Source organism: Dipodomys spectabilis, unplaced genomic scaffold (assembly GCF_019054845.1).
Source record: "Dipodomys spectabilis isolate Male_0828 unplaced genomic scaffold, ASM1905484v1 ptg000003l, whole genome shotgun sequence".
Taxonomy (NCBI): Eukaryota; Metazoa; Chordata; class Mammalia; order Rodentia; family Heteromyidae; genus Dipodomys; species Dipodomys spectabilis.
Window position 1 is genome coordinate 16,321,727 of NW_024870680.1, and position 20,596 is coordinate 16,342,322.

General features: G+C 45.9%; 2 protein-coding genes across 3 annotated transcripts in view; one reads left to right on the plus strand and one right to left on the minus strand.

The window, feature by feature from the left end:
• The window catches only part of LOC122114354 (transmembrane O-methyltransferase homolog), a 42,569-nt gene extending 29,140 nt beyond the window's left edge, over positions 1-13,429 (minus strand). The window contains 1 exon segment of the mRNA XM_042687463.1: positions 13,354-13,429. The gene's annotated coding sequence lies outside the window, so the exon portion shown is untranslated.
• A 208-nt stretch (positions 13,430-13,637) lies between these two features.
• Positions 13,638-20,596, plus strand: part of Numa1 (nuclear mitotic apparatus protein 1) — an 81,407-nt gene continuing 74,448 nt past the window's right edge. The window contains exon 1 of one of the 2 annotated variants that reach the window (XM_042687316.1): positions 13,638-13,778. The gene's annotated coding sequence lies outside the window, so the exon portion shown is untranslated. Of the gene's footprint in view, positions 13,779-13,799; positions 13,920-20,596 lie in introns of those variants that run through there. The other variant, XM_042687325.1, reaches the window with a different exon arrangement.

Here is a 20,596-nt window from a genome sequence, read left to right on the forward strand (position 1 = left end):
CTAGGATTACAGGTGTGAGCCACCGGCACCTGGCTGTTTGTGTGTGTGTGTGTGATTCAAACAAGACAAGCAGACAGAAGGCTAGTTGTGGTCATACTCATTCTCATACCACCACTGCAGGCACCTCTGCATTATTATTTCACCTGTTTTTGTTTTGTTTGGCCAGTCCTGTGGCTTAAACTCAGGGCATGGGCATTGTCTCTGAGCTGCTGCTTCTTCTTTTGTTTTTTTGGTTGGTCATGGGCCTGAACTCTGGGCCTGGGCGCTATCCCTCAGCTCTTCAGCTCAAGGCTAGCACTCTACCACTTGAGCCACAGCACCACTTGCGGCTTTTTTCTTTTTGCTTATGTGGTGCTGAGGAATCGAACCCAGGGCCTCATGCCTGCAAGGCAAGTGCTCTACCACTGAGCCACCTTCCCAGCCCCTCCTTCACTGTTTTCAAAGAGGAGGTTCACAAGGATAATGTGTAGTGGGTTTGAACTCAGGGCTTCATGGCCTGCTATGCAGGCATTTTGTCACTTGAGCCACATCCTAAGTCCCAATAATACTGATGATTTTGCATTTTGTCACTTGAGCCACATCCTAAGCCCCAATAATACTGATGATTTTCAGAATAGTGCTGTCCAACAAATATAATGTAACTCACAAAGAAAGCCTCACATATTTTTAACTCATAATTTTTTGGTCAGTTGTAGGGCTTGAACTCTGGGCCTGAACACTGTCCCTCAGTTCTTCAGTTCAAGGCTAGTGCTCTACCACTTTTTTTTTTTTTTTGGTCATGGGGCTTGAACTCTGGGCCTGGGAGCTGTCCCTCAGCTCTTCAGCTCAAGGCTAGAGCTCTACTATTTGAGCCACAGCACAACTTCTGGTTTTCTGAGTGGTTTATTGGAGATAAGAGTCTCACGGACTTTCCTGCATGGGTTGGCTTTGAACTGTGATCCTCAGATCTCAGCCTCCTGAGTTGCTAGGATTACAGTCATGACCCACCGGCACCTAGTTCCTCATAATTTTTTTTGATATAGGTCATTCATTTTTCTGTAGCCATAGTAAGAAAAGTAAAATGACATTGGTACTTAACCTAATATGTCCAAGATATTCAACATATAATCAATAATGCAAGTCCCATATAGCCCAGCTCATAGCTCATTCCAATTTGGATTAGCGATCAAGTGCTCAGTCACTCATATGGCTGCCATACTGAACAATGCAGATGCTGAAAATTAAAAATGAAAGAGATCAGATTAAAAGAGGAGATGTAGGGCTGGGAAGGTGGCTCAGTGGTAGAGCGCTTGCCTTGCATGCCTGAGGCCCTGGGTTCGATTCCTCAGCACCACATAAGCAAAAAGAAAAAAGCTAGAAGTGGCACTGTGGCTCAAGTGGTAGAGTGCTAACCTTGAGCTGAAGAGCTGAGGGACAGCGCCCAGGCCCAGAGTTCAGGCCCCACAACCGGACCCCCCCCCCCAAAAAAAAAAAAAAAAGAGGAGATGTATTAGGATTTTCAAGAATTAGTGTCTGTATTTAGCTCTGAGTTGTGTGACAGCTAAAACACAAAGGGAAACCTTGGGATATGAAGTCCTCATCATTGAACAAATTAGTCTGTATGCAGAGGTAGTCGGATTGGACAATGTTAGAGGTTGTTACTACTCTAAACACTGGATAGAAGCCGGGTGCTGGTGGCTCACGCCTGTAATCCTAGCTACTCAGGAGGCTGAGATCTGAGGATCATGGTTCAAAGCCAGCCCGGGCAGGAGAGACCGTGAGACTCCTATCTGCAATAAAACACCAGAAAACCGGAAGTGGCGCTGTAGCTCAAGTGGTAGAGCGCTCGCATTGAGCTGAAGAGCTGAGGGACAGCGCCCAGGCCCAGAGTTCAAGCCCCACGACCGACAAAAAAAAAAAAAAAAAAAAAAAAATCTACAGCTGGCTCAAGTGATAGAGTGCTAGTCTTGAGCTGAAGAGCTGAAGGACAGTGCCCAGGCCCCAGAGTTCAGGCCCCATGACTGGCAAAAAAAAAAAAAAAATCTACAGCTGGTTGTCTGTGCTCATGCTTGTAATCCTAGCTACTTAGGAGTCTGAGATCTGAGGATCATGGTTCAAAGCCAGCTGGGGCAGGAAAGTCTGTGAGACTGTTATCTCCAATTAACCACCAGAAAAACAGAAGTGGCACTGTGGCTCAAGTGGTAGAGTGCTTGCCTTGGGTTAAAGAGCTCAAGGACAGTGCCCAGGCTCAGAGTTCAAGCCCCATGACTGACCAAAAAAAAAAATCTACAGGGGGCTGGGAAGGTGGCTCAGTGGTAGAGCACTTGCCTTGCATGCATGAGGCCCTGGGTTCGATTCCTCAGCACCACATTAGCAAAGAAAAAAGAAAAGCCGGAAGTGGCGCTGTGGCTCAAGTGGTAGAGCACTAGCCTTGAGCTGAAGAGCTGAGGGACAGTGCCCAGGCCCAGAGTTCAGGCCCCACAACCGGACCCAAAAAAAAAAAAAAAAAAATCTACAGGTAGAAATAGAGGTATGGCTCAAGTGACAAAGCACTATGTTTGAGTGAAGTAAGGTAAAGCAAGTGAGAGTAAAAGGACCCGAGTTTAAGTCCTAATACTGGCTCAAAAAAGCCCACAGTCTGTGTGTGTGTGTATGTGTGTGTGAGTGTGTGTGTGTGTGTGTGTGTGTGTGTGTGTGTGTGTGTGATTGATGATCAGGCAAGCACACTACCATTGAGGTATACCCTCAGTCCTCACATTGTTTTGTAGAACTAGAGGAACCTTAGACAGAAGCCCATCTTACTTTAGTACCTATAACAGATTTGATGCCTTTAAAGAGAGATCGAATACTTTCCTCAAAGTAAATCCAGGAGCCAGGTGTGGTGGTATACACCTCTAGTAGAACTTACAAGGATATGGCAGGAAGGTTGTAAGTTCAAAGCTAGCCTGGGCTACATAACAAGACATTTTTGGCAGTCCTGAGGCTTGAACTCAGGGCCTGGGCACTGTCCCTGAGCTTATTTTGCTCAATGCTAGCACTCTACCACTTGAGCCATAGTGCCAATTCTGGTGTTTTCTATATATGTCGTACTGAGGAATTGAAACCCAGGGCTTTATGCATTGCTAAGCAAGTACTCTACCACTAAGCCACATTCCCAGCCCCATAGCAAGACTTCTGTCAGAGAGAGAAAGACAAAGAGAGAAAGACAGAGAGAGAGAGAGAGAGAGGAAAGAAAAGAGAAAGAAAAAGAAAGAAAGAAAGAAAGAAAGAAAGAAAGAAAGAAAGAAAGAAAGAAAGAAAGAAAGAAAGCCAAGCTCCGGTGTTCTATACTACTGCACATAGATTTTAGCCTAAAATAATGTAGGGCCAGACTTTTTTCTTTTCTTTTGGTCAGTTTTGGGGATTGAACTCAGGGCCTGAGCACTTTCCCTGAGCTCTTTTGCTTAAAGCTAGAGCTCTACCACTTTGAACCACAGCGTCACTTCTGGTTTTCTGGTGGTTGAGATGAGAGTCTTACAGACTTTCTTGCCTGGGCTGGCTTTGAATGGAGATTCTTAGATCTTAGCCTCCTGAGTAGCTAGGATTACAGGCATGAGCCAACAGTGCCTGGCTTGGGTTAAACTTTTGTTAATCACCATTGTTACTAGAATCCTGAGAACTAATTTCATGTAACACAGGCTTCTGATGCATTTTCTGAACAAGTTGTCACTGAAACTGGAGCCCTAAGGCTGGGTGACTCATGCCTAGCTACTCAGGAAGCTGAGATCTGAAAATCATGATTTGAAGCCAGTAAGAGACTCATCTCCAGGGGCTGGGAAGGTGGCTCAGTGGTAGAGCACTTGCCTTGCATGCTCAAGGCCCTGGGTTCGATTCCTCAGCACCACATAAGAAAAAAAGCCGGAAGTGGCGCTGGGGCTCAAGTGGTAGAGTGCTAGCCTTGGGCTTAAGAGCTGAGGGACAGCGCCTAGGCCCAGCGTTCAGGCCCCACGACTGTAACAAAAAAAAAAAACAAAAACACACACACACAAAAAAAAAAAAGAGACTCATCTCCAGTTAACCAGCAAAAAGTCAGATGTAGATGTAAAGGTGTGGCTCAAATGGTAGAGGTGAAGGAAAGAGGCCTTTAGTTCAAGCCCAAGTACTGGCACACACAGTTTTTGTTTAGAAAAGGCTATTAGTTTCCATCATTTAAACAGAGTGCAGGTTATGAGCAGTATGATGTCTTATTCATCATCTCACGTAGAACTTGGTTTACAATGGGCACTCAGGAACTGTTTATGGGATGAATGAGAAACTGCCTAATATAAGAATTTGTTTTGGAAGAGTTGACTGCTAAGCTGTTCTTTGTAACAGTTAGCTCCTAGGTTCAGCTGTTTCGTTCCGTACCTCATTCACAGTAAGATGCCAATTCAATTCTGCAAACATTTGTTGAGTGCCTGCTGCCCTGTGCCTGACCAAAAGGACTGAGGCCAAGATAGAAATAATAGGACCCTGTCATGAGCACAGAGAGACCTGCTGGGTTTCTATTGATTGTGACAAACTGGCCTGCATCCAGTTCCAAGTAACAGCTGCCTCCATAGTGAATATTCTCATGCTTCAGTGCTCTGCTCTAGTGTACCTTCTTTTAAGCCTTTCTTTTCCAGATAAAATCACTCAGTGCATACTGTGTTATATTGATTGTTTTGATTATCTCTATTCATGGTCTCCCATGTATCTACACTTTTTGCCCTATAACTTTGTAGTCCCATCCACTTTGATACTGGGGTCAGCATTATGAGATGTTGCTAAACATGAAGCAAACAGAAGCCTTAATGGGGAGCGTGCGCTATGCCAGTGCCACAAGAAAATGGCTGACCTAGTGGAGAGATGGCAGGAAAGAAATACATGTAAGAGAGCTAATCTTAGGCTATCTGAGGGTATCCTAGACTAACCTACAACCAGCCCACACTCAGGCAAGACAAGGAGTTACCCAGCCCACGGATGACTTCAGGCACATAAGTGAATCCAGCCAAGCTCAGAACCATCCAGCTAACTTGGAGACTTGAAAACCATAACAAATGCTGGGAGCCGGTGGCTCACTCCTGTAATCCTACTCAGGAGGCAGACATCTGAGGATCAAGGTTCAAAGCCAGCCCGGGCAGGAAAAGTCTGTGAGACTCTTGTCTCCAGTTAACCACTAGAAAACCAGAAATGGCGTTGTGGCTCAAGTGATAGAGCGCTTGCCTTGAGCTGAAGAGCTGAGGGACAGTGCCCAAGCTCAGAGGTCAAGCCCCATGACTGACAAAACAAAAACCAAACAAACAAAAAAACACTTGATAGTTTTTTGTTTTTTTGTTTTTGGATGCGATTGTGGGGCCTGAACTCTGGGCCTGGGCGCTGTCCCTCAGCTCTTCAGCTCAAGGCTAGCGCTCTACCACTTGAGCCACAGCACCACTTTCGGCTTTTTTCTTTTTGCTTATGTGGTGCTGAGGAATCGAACCCAGGGCCTCATGCATGCAAGGCAAGCGCTCTACCACTGAGCCACTTTCCCAGTCCCAACACTTTATAGTTTGACACTGTGTCTTTGGATGCTTTGTTATGTAGCAATATCTAACTGAGGCAAAGTTCCAATGTACTTTGAACAAAATTTTATCCTAGTTAATTATTATTATTATTTTGCTAGTCCCAGGGTTTGAAGTCAGGGTCTGGGCACTGTCTCTGGGCTTCTTTTGCTCAAGGCTAGCACTCTACCACTTGAGCCACAGTGCTACTTCTGGCTTTTTTTCTGATTATGTGGTGCTGAGGATTCAAACCCACAGCTTCATGCATATTGGGCAACCAACCACTGTTGAATGTGGCTTAGTGAAGCCACGTTCCCAGCCCACAGCCTGTGTTTTTAAATTTTTTGTTGGTTGTGGGGCTTAAAATCAGGGCCTGGGCATGGCCTCTGAGCTTTTTCACTCAAGATTGGTGCCCTTACGCTTTGAGCCACAGCAAGACTTTCCGGTTTATGGTGGTTAATTGGAGATTAGTCTCATGGACTTTCCTGCCCAGGCTGGCTTCAAACCATATTCCTCAGATGTCAGCCTCCTGAGTAGCTAGGATTATAGGCATGAGCCACTGGTGCCCGGCTTTTTTTTCTTTTTAGTAATGTGTGTGTGTGTATGTGATATTGTGTGATATATTGGCTTATTTTGGAGTGCATAGATTGTATATATAAGGCAAACTCATGTATATTATCCATTTGTAAACTTATGAAAAACCAAACCAATACAAAAATAAATGAAAATGTGTATCTGTTAGTTATATGAAATATGTATTCTTTGTGTGTATGTGTGTGTGTGTTGATACTGGTGCTTGAACTCTGAGACTTGTTTTTTCACTCAGCTTTTTCGTTTATGGCTGGTGTCCTACCACTTGATCCATGTCTCCAGTCTATCATTTTTTTTGTTAACTGAGATAGGGCCTGGCAGACATTTCTGCTTGGTCTGGCTTCAAACGTTGAGTTTCTAAATCTCAGCTAAAATTCCAGGAGTGAGCACTGCTGCCCTAGCTTTGTACTCATTTTCAGTTTACTTTCTATTCTGTCTATAAACATTAGGACATGGACACAAGGTCAGACTTCTTTCTGTGTTTCTGTAATTTAGCCAGACAAAGACCAGGTATTCACTAGAGTTTAATGGACAAAAATGGAAGAAGAAATGAAGGAATAACTCGTATCACAATGCCACACAGGGGGCTGGGAATGTGGCTTAGTGGTAGAGTGCTTGCCTAGCATCATGAAGCCCTGGATTCAATTCCTCACTATCACATAAATAGAAAAAAGCCAGAAGTAGCGCTGTGGCCCAAGTGTAGAGTACTAGCCTTGAGCAAAAGCAGCCCTGAGTTCAAGTGCTAGGACTGGTCCTCCCAAAAGAAGGAGGAGAAGAAGAAGAAGAAGAGGAGGAGGAGGAGGAGGAGGAGGAAGAAGAAGAAGAGGAAGAAGAGGAAGCGGAAGCGCTGGTGGTTCACATCTGTAATCCTAACTACTCAGGAGGCTGAGATCTGAGGATTGTGGTTCAAAGCCAGTCTGCGCAAGGAAAGTCCGTGAGACTCCCCCCTGCCCCCCCTCCCCCCCCGATCATGGAGCTTTAACTCTGGGCCTGGGTGCTGTCCCTCAGTTCTTCAGCTCAAGGCTAGCACTACCACTAGAGCCACAGTGCCATTTCTGGTTTTCTGAGTGGTTTATTGGAGGTAAGAGTCTCACGGTCTTTCCTGCCTGGGCTGGCTTTGAACCACAATCCTCAGATCTCAGCCTCCTGAGTAGCTAGGATTATAGGCATGAGTTATTGGCATCCGGCTCATGAGACTCGTATCTCCACCAGAAGGCTGGAAATGGCCCTGTGGCTCAAGTGCTAGCACTTTGCACTAACCTTGAGCTAAAGAACTCAGGGACAGCACCCAGGCCCAGAGTTCAAGTCCCATGACCAGCCAACCAACCAAACAAAAAATAGATGTCACACAAGATGCTTGACTTTTGAGGAAAACTGGCAAAACTCACTCCTATGGCTGTATTTTTTTGAGTCTGGCTTTCCCTTCTAGCTTATGTTTGAGACACAAACCCCAGCACTCTCATCTAATCAGACTGATTGATGTGACTAGTGACACAAGGTAGGGGTATACTAATTTTCTGCCAGACTTGAAGTCAGGACGCTGTCCCTGAGCTTTTATGCATCTCCACTTTTGGCTTTTTGGTGTTTAACTGGAGACAAGAATTTCACAGGCTGGGAAGGTGGCTCAGTGGTAGAGCGCTTGCCTTGCATGCATGAGGCCCTGGGTTCGATTCCTCAGCATCACATAAGCAAAAAAAGAAAAAAGCCAGAAGTGGCACTATGGCTCAAGTGGTAGAGTGCTAGCCTTGAGCTGAAGAGCTGAGGGACAGCGCCCAGGCCCAGAGTTCAGGCCCCTTGACCGGACCCAAAAAAAAAAAAAAAGAATTTCACAGATTTTTCCTGCCTGGTCTGTCTTTGAACCTTAATCCTCAGATCTCAGCCTCCTGAGTAGTCAGGATTACAGGGGTGAGCCACCAGCATCATGTTTTACTTTAGTTTTTTTTTTTCTTTGGTCAGTTGTGGGGCTTAAACTCTAGGCCTGGGCGCTGTCCCTCAGCTATTCAGCTCAAGGCAAGTGCTCTACTACTTGAGCCACAGCGGCACTTCCAATTTTCTGGTGGTTAATTAGAGATAAAAGTCTCATGGACTTTCCTGCCTGGGCTGGCTTTGAACCATGATCCTCACATCTCAGCCTGCTGAGTAGCTAGGATTACAGGAGTGAGACACTGGCACAGGATGCTTTTGTTATTTTTGGGGGCAGGTTCTTCTGTTTTGCTAGGAGTCAGAATTTTGATAGGAATCTGAGAAAAAAATTGTATGTATTTTAAGAAATATTCTGTAAATCATTATTTCCCCAAACTGAAGACTTACCTTTTTATCCTTTATACTTAGCTGTTGAGTGTCCCACAGTATGTATCCTAATTTACTTAATTTTATTTAACTAGTCCTAAATTGACAAATTTATGATATTCAGTTTTGGTAAAATTTCTAACAATTGGGATTAGATTTTCTGTCAGCCTGTTTCTGCTTTCCCCCCTCCCTCTCCCTCCTTCCCTCCCTCCTTCTCTCTTCCCCTTCTCTCTCTCTTCTTTCTCTCTCTCTGTTGTTGTTGGTGGGGATTGTATTCAGGGCCTGGGTGCTGTCCCTGAGTTCTTTCACTTCTTTCACTCAAGGCTAGTGCTCTACCACTTTGGACCACAGCCCCACTTCCAGTTTTCTGGTGGTTAGCTGGAGATAAGAGTGTCAAAATTTGGGGCTGGGAAGGTGGCTTAGTGGTAGAGTGCTTCCCTTGCATGCATGAGGCCCTGGGTTCGATTCCTCAGCACCACATAAGCAGAAAAAGCCGGAAGTGGGGTTGAGGCTCAAGTGGTAGAGTGCTAGTCTACAGCTGAAGAGCTGAGGGACAGTGCCCAGGCCCAGAGTTCAGGCCTCACAACCGACCAAAAAAAAAAAAAAGTGTCACAACTTTCTTGCCTGGGCTGGCCTAGAACTGTAATCCTCAGATCTCAGCCTCCTCAGTAGCTAGGATTATAGGCATGAGCCACTAGTACCTGGCAAGCAATTTACTAGTGTTGGTCCTAGGGCTTGAACTCAGGAACTCAGTGTGCCCGCTGTGTTTTTTTGCTCAAGGCTAGCGCTCTACCACTTGAGCCACAACTCCACTTCCTTTGCTTTCTCTTAAGCTGCAGCAACAAGATGGTGTGAGGCTGTAAGCAGTAATCAGGTGAGATTTGACAGCTAAGCTGAGTGTTTCTGTTTATGGGCTGTAGGTGGGAGAATCAAAACATACCATAAAGAATTGCTACGTAAGGGCTGGGAAGGTGGCTCAGTGGTAGAGCGCTTGCCTTGCATGCATGAGGCCCTGGGTTTGATTCCTTAGCACCACAAAAGCAGAAAAAGCCAGAAGTGGCACTGTGGCTCAAGTGGTAGAGCGCTAGCCTTGAGCTGAAGAGCTGAGGGACAGCGCCCAGGCCCAGAGTTCAGGCCCACGACTGGCAAAAAAAAAAAAAAAAGAATTGCTACATAAACTAATATACTCTGAAAAGTTATGTTCCTAGGTGCCAAGAGTGAGCCCAAGATTCAACCTGGCTCCCACCTACCTTTCTACTCCCATCTCCTTACCCTCACCTCCAATTCTGCAACACAGAGAATCCAACAACACACAGCCAGTTCCCTGCACTTGTCTCTGATTGAATAGTTTCCACTTCCAGTTCTGTTTGGAATATAGTTTTTTCCAACTTTTGCTTGCTTGCTTGATTGTGTGCATATGCGTGTGTGCGTGTGCTAAGTCTTGAACTCAGGGCCTTGTGTTCTCGTTTAACTTCTTCACTTGAAGCTAGTGTTCTGCCACTTGAGCCACCCCTTAGCTTTCAACTTTTTGCTGATTAACTGGAGATAAAGAATCTCTCATACTTGTCTGCCAGTATTGATATTGAACCTCAATTCTCAGCTCTCAGCCTCCTAGTAGTACAGGTGTACCCAGTGCTGGTGGCTCACGTCTGTAATCCTAGCTACTCAGGAGGCTGAGATCTGAGGAATGCAGTTTTAAGCCAGCCTGGGCAAGGAAAGTTCCTGAGCCTCTTATCTCCAATAAACCACCAGAAAACCAGAAGTGGCACTGTGGCTCAAGTGGTAGAGTGCTTGCCTTGTCCTGAAGAGCTCAGGAACAGCACCCAGGGCCAGAGTTTAAGCCCCATGACAGACAAAAAAAAAAAAAAAGGATTACTGGTGCAAGCCACTGGCACCCAGCTACCTTGATAATTTTCACTTTAGGACTTAGCTCTGGTTTCAACTTTTCTGAAAAAGTCTACCTTTCTCTACAGATATGGATGCAGAACTCCTCTCCTTGGCTTCCTTAAATCCTACACTATTGTTATGGTAGCAATCCTAATACTGTATTATCTGCTTGCTGTCTAAATGACTATAAATTCATTCGAGGAAGGAACTGTGCTTTTCTCCCAGTTGTATCTCCTAGGAGTGGCAAATAGTAGATATGTAGTTGCTGTGATTAAGGGATCTAACCTGGTCATTCCTCCAGAAGTGACAGAGAATTCTGAAAGATAAGCAGAGGTGAGGAGAGGGTAGCAGGAAGATTCCAGGGGCCGAGAATATAGCTCAGTAATAAAGTGTGCTTAGCATGCAGGAGGTCTTAGTTTTTTGTTTTTGTTGTGTTTTTTTTTTAAGTCCCACAAGTAACAGCTATATGCTTTTTTTTTTTTTTTTTCAGTGGTGGGGCCTGAACTCTGGGCCTGGGCACTGTCCCTCAGCTCTTCAGCTGAAGACTAGTACCCTACCACTTGAGCTACAGTGCCACTTCCGGCTTTTTCTGCTTATGTGGTGCTGAGGAATCGAACGCAGGGCCTCATGCATGCAAGGCAAGCACTCTACCACTGAGCCACCTTCCCATCCTTGCTTAAAATTTTGAAGACATTAAAACTCAAATAACTGGCCAGGAACTGGTGGCTCAGGCCTGTAATCCTAGAATTAGGAGGCTGAGATCTTAGGATCATGGTTCAAAGCCAGCCTAGGCAGGAAATGAGATTCTTTTTTTTTTTTGAGTCCAGTCGTGGGGCCTGAAGTCTGGGCCTGGGCACTGTCCCTTGGCTCTTCAGCTCAAGGCTAGTGCTCTACCACTTGAGCCACAGCGCCACTTCTGGCTTTTTTCTTTTTGCTTGTGTGGTGCTGAGGAATCGAACCCAGGGCCTCAGGCATGCAAGGCAAGTGCTCTACCACTGAGCCACCTTCCCAGCCCCCAGGAATGAGACTTTTATCTCCAATTAATCACAGAAAAAGCCAGATGTGGCACTGTGGCTCAAGTGGTAGAGTGCTAGCCATGAGCAAAAGGAGCTCAGTGACAGTGCCCAAGCCAGATTTCAAGCCTGAGGACCAATGAAAACAAAACGAACAAAAACTTCAAACAACTGGACAGGAAAAGAAATTATGTATGTGTAGTGTGTATTTTATTTGTAGAGAATAGGAAGCCATAAAGTATATATTTAAATGGGGATGGGGAGGGTGAATAACATCAGATTTGCATTTTGAAGGAATACTCTGGCTGCAGCATGCAAAATGGCTGGGAGGGAAGGCTGGAAGGATGTGATGGTAGCTAGGACTTCATAAAAGATACTTAAGAAAGTAAAGCTGGGCTAGTGCTGGTGGTTCACGCCTATAATCCTACCTACTCAGGAGGCTGAGATCTGAGGATTGCGGTTCAAAGCCAGCCCGGGCATGAAAGTCTGTGAGACTCTTATCTCCAATTAACCACCAGAAAACCAGAAATGGCTCTGTGGCTCAAGTGGTAGAACATTCACCTTGAGCTGAAGACCTGAGGGACAGCACTCAGACCTAGAGCTCAAGCCCTATGATGGACAAAAAAAAAAAAAGCTGGCAAGACTCATGATAGATGATAAATGGGAGATACTAAAGATAACTTTTGGGTTTTTGACACTTGCACACTGCAGGAACACTGGAAGAGATCCTGTTTGGAATATAGGCTTGGAGGAGAGGGTTTTGTTGTACACAGAAATGTGGAATTAGAGTTGCCTTTTAGACATTATGAAGAACTCAAGGAGGAAACTGGTTACTGGATTTCATGATTTAGAGATAAAGGCTAGCTGGAGATACATGAATACCAATGAAATTGTGGGGTGTGGATGTGTACTCACGAAGACAACACAGAGTAAGGGGGATGCAGAGGACCAAGACTCAAGAAGTTTATGATAGGGTCAACTAATCAGGGTAGCCTCAGAACTCAGGTGCTATGCTAGCCAGACTGTTCTGTTTAGTTTTGATTCCCACTAGCTTCAGTCTTTGTAGTTCCTTCACTTTCTTCATTAAAACTTTCAGGGAAGGACTTGAAGTTCATTCAGGTTGAAGAATAAATAATAGAAAGTAGGCCATGTAGGTTTCTTTTCCTTGGGGCACTGTAACCTGTTCCTTAGAACAAGTTTTTAAGGTTGGAGGCAGAAGGTTCAGGCTAAGGAGACTTGGCTGGCACTTGGAGAACTGTTACCTACTAGCACGGTCACTGAGTGAGCGGCCTAGGGCAAGTCGCTTCTCCTCTCTGGGTTTCAGTTTTCAATCTGTGAAATGGTGATAATGGCTTTGACTTATAGAACTCTTTAAATGTTTTTTGGGTCCAGTTGTGGGGCATGAACTCTGGGCCTGGGCGCTGTCCCTCAGCTCTTCAGCTCGAGGCTAGCACTCTACCACTTGAGCCACAGCGCCACTTCCGGCTCTTTCCCTTTTGCTTATGTGGTGCTGAGGAATCGAACCAAGGGCCTCAAGCATGCAAGGCAAGCGCTCATGAGTATAAAGAAAGAATGTGAAGTTACTAGGCAAGTTACTAAATGCACTGGATCTGCCACGACTGTAAAAGAAACGCAGATCTAACTGTTGAGCTTCAAGAAGTAGACCGTGTTTTGGGGAGGGGGGCGGGTGTAGGCACAAGAGGTTATTTAGAGACAAAGCCCTTAAGGAGTGTGTACAGAAGCAACCTGGTGACTCTGAGAAAACGTCTATTTGGAAAAGAAAAAGGCCCACCAGTTCCCTTCATGTCTAGACTCCTTAGCTACTCCTTTGAAGAGGGTTTCCCCCTGGTCTGAGAGCGGTTCAGATCTCCCTTCAGCCATCTTGTCCTCCCTAGTCTATCCTAAGTGGATCTGTGTCTTGTTCACTTTGAAAGGGGGTGTGAGTTGAGGTCCCAGGTCCAAATTAGCCAAGTTCTTGGTCTTTTTTTTTTTTTTTTTTTTGGTGGAGTCCCTCCCCTCTCCATAGAGCTCTCCGATTTTCCCGCCCAACTCACCAGCAGTCGCTTTCCCTCCAGCCTCGTCCTTCCACTACCTTACTTAGCGTAACTCCATAGCAACTGACTTCGTCACCACGTCCTAATTTCAGTCTTCAGCGACCGTGCGTCGCCTACAGGCTCCCGTAGTTTGTTGGAGGCAGTCGGAGGCCGCGAGTCATGCTGGGACTTGTAGTTCTCTGCCTGCAAAGCCAGGCCGGGACCGGAAGTACTGTCACCCCTTCTCCCTCCCCAGTGACCCCCGTATTTCCTTTTCCCGGGTCCTCCCGCGTGCCCAGCGAACAACAGCCCACAGGGGCCAATCAGAGGGCGGTGCGAGGGGGCGGGGCGCTGGTTTGAACTAATTGTGCACTTTCACGGCTGGCGTGAGCCCGCGGCGAGGTGCGGTCCGGGGAGCGCGTGGCGGAGCGGGGGTGCGCGGCCAGGTAACCGGCGCGGGCCCGCAGCTGGCGTGCGGCCTGGGTGCCCCGAGGGGATGCCCGGGCCTAAAGTGGGTGCTGGAGAGGCCTGTGCGAGCGGAAGGCCTCCTTCGTAAATCGAGTCCGAAAGGGGAGAGAGTCCTGGGGGTAAGGCTTTCTGGAGAGACGGGAACGTCCGAGGGGGAGGGTCTGCTTTGGGGGCGTGTCCGTGGCTTTACGTTTGACGGCGACGTGGGTGGGGGTAGCGCAGTCACGAAAGGATTGTACTCGGGGATCTTCTCATGGAGCTTCTCCCCTGATACCGTGGGCCACGCTCGTACGCATTTCCTGAGCACCTGCTACATTGCTGTCATTGTGTTTGTTGCACGCCTCGGTAGCAAGCCGCGGGTACCGTAATCCTAGCTACTCCGGAAGCTGAGAGCTGGGGATCGAGTTTTGAAGTCAGCCGGCGCAGGAAAGGCTGTGACTCTCTCCGCTCCAATCAACTACCAAAAACCTGGAAGTAGAGCTTTGGCTCAAGTGGTAGAGTGCTAGCCTTGAGCAAAAATGTTCAGGGAGAGTGCTCAGACCCTGAGTTCAAGCCCCAGGACCCACACAAACAACAATAACAAAGAGAATCTTAGCCAGGCGGCAGTAACTCAGGCCTGTAATTCTAGCTACCCAGGAGGCTGAGGTAGGAGGAACCAGTTTCGAAGCTAGCTCAGGCGGGAAACCTCAGAGTCTCTTATCTCCAAGTAACCACCAAAAAGCCCGAAGTGGAGCTGTGGTTCAAGTGGTAGAGCGCCAGCCTTGAGTAAAAAAGCTAAGGGTCAGCGCCCTGGCTGCAAGCCCCACTACCAGCACCCCCTCCCCCCCAAAGGAAAAACAAACAAAACAATTTTCCCAACAACCTTGTTAAACTTTATTATAGATGGGGACCCTGAAGTTGATAACGTTTAACTTGGTTAAACATTTTAATTGTGTGATTAGCATAAGGCTGGCTGTTCTTGGAAATTTTGAGGTTATGCACAAGTGAGGACTGGTGTGAGAGTTTTGTGTGTGTGAATTTTTTTTTTTTTTGTTGGTCAGAGGGCTTGAACTCTGGGCTTGGGTGCTTTCCTTGCACTCTTCAGCTCAAGGCAAGTGCTCTACCTCTTGAGCCACAGTGCCACTTCCAGTTTTCTAGTGGTTTATTGGCTATAAGAGTCTCACAGACTTTCCTGCCCTGGCTGGCTTTGAACTGTGATCCTTAGATCTCAGCTTCCTGAGTAGCTAGGATTACAGGCATGAGCCACTGGCACCCAGCTTGTGTGTGAATTTTGTCTTGGACTAATTTGAGTGTTTTCATATATCTAAACTGATCTTACCTGCTTTCCCTTCTTATCTCGTCCCTGTGAGTGTCAGATCAAGTAAGTTCTTTCATACTGGCACCTTGAAGATGACTAATTTAAAGGCCTTTTAGAGATGTAATTGAAGGTTTTGGGTGGATATTCCATCTGTGTTAATGTTGCTGCTTCCTACTCTCTTAACTCTTTTGCTTAGCTCTTGTCATCTGGTATTATTAGAGACTCTGCATGTTTGTTTGCCTTTCTAGATATTGAAAGACTGTGCTTTGTCACTGTATCTTGATAGCTGCACAAGATTTGAGCATGTTAGAAGTAGAGCTGTGGTTCAAGTGGTACAAACCCCAGCTTTGAGTGAAAAAGCCAAGTGAGAGCCAGAGTCCCTGAGTTCAGACCCAGGACTGGCGAGCGGGAGAGTGTGTGTGTGAGCATGCATGTATGTGCGTGCACAAACACAGTTTGAGCATGTTTTGGCCATTAATATATCCCATGGACTGATACACTTTCTTGGGCTGAGAGGATAATAGGAGCCTGGCTTTCTTTTTCATCTTGATTGAGTGGCTTTGTCTTCAGTATTAAGCTAACCTTCTAGGAATGGCACTCTCTTCTGAAAATCTTGATCTGGTTTTAATCCACACTTTCCTCTGTTCATTGTTTGTTGCTTGGTCCTTTGTTTCCAAAGTACTGGGTTGTGAAGTGTGTTACTCTGATGGGCAGGAAGCTTTGATAGGGAGTTGGAGCTCTTTCTAACTGTGGAGATCTTCACTATGATGGATGTGTTTAACCTGGGGTGAGTGTTTGGATCAAGTGAGGAAGCACTTCACATGGATGGGGTATATGTTCCCTCCTTCTCTGTTCCTTTGTGCTAGTTTCGCCTATTGAAGCATCAGCCCTAGTTACAATAAATGATGATTAATGTCTATATCTCAATTCACAACCAGAAACTCTACTTCCTGAAAGCTAGCTTGTACCTGAAAGCTCATTAGGAAACCTTTTTTTTTTTTTCTTGTCTTTTGTGGGGCTTGAACTCTGGGCTGCTTGGGCGCTGTCCCTGCGCTCTTCAGCTCAAGGTGAGCCCTCTACTGCTTGAGCTACAGAGACACCTCTAGTTTTCTAGTGGTTTCTTGGAGATAAGAATCTCACGGCCTTTCCTGCCCAGACTGGCTTTGAACCGTGATCCTCAGATCTCAGCCTCCTGAGTAGCTAGGATTCACATGCATGAGCCACTGGCTCCTGTCTTAGGAAACATTTTTGTTTATAATGTTCCTTTTTTACTTGTGGAATATGGAAGTGTGAAGAATGCCTTGAACTAAGACTAGAGTTCTTGAATTGTTCAGATGGGGGCAAAGATGGGTAAATAGGCTCTTTTGAATTCACACATGCATATGTCATAATTTACTCATATTAACCTCATCTGTTGCTCTCTTTTTTCTGTCTAATTGATAAAACCAGATGGTCAGAGGTATTGGGGTCATTTATTCAGCTTCTTTACACAGTACAACACTAAATATATCAAAAAGCTTTTCAGGCTCAAAACTACCACTTCTAAGAATGAGCTCATTCCCAAGACAATCCATCTGGATTTCTGTCGGTCTGTCTTTTCCTTTTATTCTTTTTTCTTTTGTGCTGGTCCTGGGGCTTGAACTCAGGGTCTGGGCACTGTCCCTAAGCTTTGGTGTTCAAGGGTAGCACTGTATTGCTTGAGCCATAGCTTCACTTCTGGGTCTTTCTGTAGAAATAGAAATACTGGTCTCAAGGACTTTCTGCCTGGGTTGGCTTTGAACCATGATTCTCACTCAGATCTCAACCTCCTAAGTAGTTAGGATTATAGGTGTGAGCCAGTGGTGTCCAGCTTTTTTCTTTCTTAAGTAGTAGAAATCAAACCTAGGTTTTCATACTAGGTAGTTGCTCTGGAACTGAGCTACATTCCCAGCCTGAATAATTTAAATTGATAATAAAAATTACTAATAATTGTTTTGTGCTGTAAGTGGTTATTTAATTGTATCCATATATTCACTGATTTTTTTTTTTTTTTTTTGCCATTTTTTTGGGTATGTGTTGGAACTGGGGCTTGAACTCAGGGCCTTGTACTCTTGCTCATCTTTTTTGTTCAGAGCTAGTGCTCTACCACTTGAGCCACCCCTCTAGGGCTGGCTTTAAACTTTAATCTTCAGGTCTCAGCCTCCTCAATACCTAAGATTATGGGTGTGGGCCACTGGCACCTGATTCAGTTATTTTTCATTAGCCTTTTTTTTTTTTTTTTGCCAGTCCTGGGGCTTGAACTCAGGGCCTGGGCACTGTCCCTGCACTTCTTTTGCTCAAGGCTAGCACTCTACCACTTGAGAGCCCACAGTGCTACTTCCAGCTTTTTCTGTTTATGTGGTACTGAGGAATCCAACCTAGAGCTTCATGCATGCTAGGCAAGCATTCTACCACATTCCCAGCCTTCATTACCTTTTTTTTTTTTGTCTGTCTTGGGGCTTCAGCCTGGGCCTGGGCGCTGTCCCTGTGCCCTTCAGCACAAGGCGAGCACTCTACCGCGCAACTTCTGGTTTACTAGTGGTTTATTGGAGATAAGAGTCTCATGGATTTTACTGCCTGGGCTGGCTTTGAACCGCGATCCTCAGATCTCAGCCTCCTGTGTAGCTAGGATTACAGGCGTGAGCCACTGGTGCCCAGCTTCATTACCTTTTTTTAATTTGTTGGGGCATCATTTTTTTTTTTTGGGTCCGGTCATGGGGCCTGAACTCTGGGCCTGGGCGCTGTCCCTCAGCTCTTCAGCTCAAGGCTAGTGCTCCGCCACTTGAGCCACAGCGCCACTTCCAGCTTTTTTCTTTTTTGCTTATGTTTGCTGAGGAATCAAACCCGGGGCCTCGTGCATGCAAGGCATGCACTCTACCACTGAGCCACCTTCCCAGCCCCCATTTTTTTTTTTAATCTATCAGTTTCATAGTATTTTGTTAGATGTTTTTGATTTAAAGTTAATATGTTTGTGTCTTTATCATATTAGTTTTTTTTGGGTCTGGTCGTGGGGCCTGAACTCTGGGCCTGGGCGCTATCCCTGAGCTCTTCAGCTCAAGGCTAGCACTCTACCACTTGAGCCACAGCGCCACTTCTGGCTTTTTTCTTTTTGCTTATGTGGTGCTGAGGAATCGAACCCAGGGCCTCAGGCATGCAAAGCAAGCGCTCTATCACTGAGATCTTCCCAGCCCCTAGTTTTAAGTTTTTAAGAATATAATCCTGTCATTTTCTATGAGTGGCCCTTTTTCCTAATACTGTTCGCTCAAGTATTTTCTAATTTTAGATTGTTAAGTTCTATTCAGAGAAGCATCCACTCCTTCTCTTTTCTCCTTTGAGACATGGTCTCAATATGTAGCCCAGGCCTCGCTTGAGTGGGAATACAATGTTTACCACCACACCTGGCATACAGCAATCTTATGTGGTCTGGTTTGAGATCAGCTCTCTCTCTCTGTTTTTCTCTCTTTTTAATTGAGGTCAGTTCTCTTAAGAGCTTGTTTGTTTTTGCAGTTCTAGGGTTCAAACTCAGGGCCTGGGGCACGCTATACAAGCACTCTACTACAGAGCTACAGCCCTTGTTCTTCTTCTTCCTCTTCTTCTTCTTTTTGTTGGCCATGGGGCTTGAACTCTGGGTCTGAGTCCTGTCCCTCAGCTCTTCAGCTCAAGGCTAGCCCTCTACCACTTGAGCTAAAGCGCCACTTCCGGTTTTCTGGTGGTTTATTGGAGATAAGAGTTTCATGGACTTTCCTGCCCTGGCTGGCTTTGAACCGTGATCCTCAGATCTCAGCCTCCTGAGTAGCTAGGTTACAGGTGTGAGCCACTGTTGCCCAGTATGAGTACATTTCTTATCAAGCATTGTTGCCACCTCCTTTGTTTTTTCCCTCCCATCCCTTCCCTCCCATCTCCACAACTATATCTCCCCCCCTCACCCCCCATCCTTATTTTTTTTTCTTTTTTTTTGGGGGGGGGTTCGGTCGTGGGGCCTGAACTCTGGGTCTGGGCACTGTCCCTCAGCTCTTCAGCTCAAGGCTAGAGCTCTACCACTTGAGCCACAGCGCCACTTCCGGCTTTTTTTCTTTTTGCTTATGTGGTGCTGAGGAATCGAACCCAGGGCCTCATGCATGCAAGGCAAGCGCTCTACCACTGAGCCACCTTCCCAGCCCCATCATCCTTATTTTTTAAATCAACTTTTTTTTTTTTTTTGCCAATCACTGAGCTTCATTTGTTCACTTGAGCCACAGTGACACTTCTGGCGCTTTCTGTTTATGTGGTACTGAGGAATCAAACCCAGGGCTTCATGCATGCTAGGCAAGCACTCAACCACTAGGCCACATTCCCAGCCCAAATTTTGTTTAATCATAGGTGTGTGTCCCTGTGTGCTGGGCCTGAGTGCTGTCCTGGCAATTTTGTGCTCAAGGCTGATGCTCTACCATTTGAGCTATAGCTTCACTTCCAGCTTTTTGGAGGTGAATTGGAGATAAGAGTCTTATGGATTTTCTTGCCTAGGCTGGCTTTGGATCACAATCATGTCAGGTTTAACTTAAAAAAAAAAAGTCTTTTTTTTCCAAAGTAGTTTTGCCATTTTATGTACCAAGACAGAGTATGAAAGCTCCAGTTGCTGGGTATCAGTGGCTCACACCTGTAATCCGGGCTACTCAGGAGGCTGAGATCTGAGGATTGAAATTCAAAGCCAGCCTGGGTAGGAATGTCTGTGAGATTTATCTCCAATTAACCACCAGAAAACTCGAAGTGGCACTGTGGCTCAAGTGGTAGAGCACTAGCCTTGAGCTGAAGAGCTCAAGGACAGCACCCACACCCAGAGTTCAAGCCCCATGACAGAGGAAAAGAAAAGAAAAATCTAGTTACTTTGTATTCTTTTTCCCCCCTCTGGTCTTGGGGCTTGAACTCAGGGCTTAGGAGTTGTCCCTGAGTTGTTTTGCTCAAGGCTAGTGTTTTACCACTTTGAGCCACAGTGCCATTCTGGTTTTCTGGTGGTTAATTGGAGATAACAGTCTCATGGACTTTTCTGCCTCAGCTGGCTTTGATCGGCGATCAATCCTTAGATTTCAGCCTTCTGTAGCCAATTGGCTACTTTATATTCTTGCCAAAACAGTTTCCTCACTCTTTCCTCATTGTAGTTTGTTTGTATGTTTTGTTTGTTTGTTTTATTTTTTGGCAGTACCAGGGCTTGAACTCTGGTGTCTTGCTTGGCTTTTTGTCTCTGGCTGGCACTCTACCACTTGAGCCATGCCTCCAACATCCAGCTTTTTGCTGGATAGTTGAAGGTAAGAGTCTCCTGGATTTGTCTACTTGGGATGGCTTTGAACCTCGAACCTCAGATCTCAGCCTCCTGAGTAGCCAGCTTAATTGTACAAGGGGAGGTTTCACTGTGACCTGCAATATTCATTGTGCTTTGTCCTCATTCTTCTCTCTCCCTCTTCCCCACTCCCTTCCTAAAGCTATGTCAACAGGTTTCATTGTTCT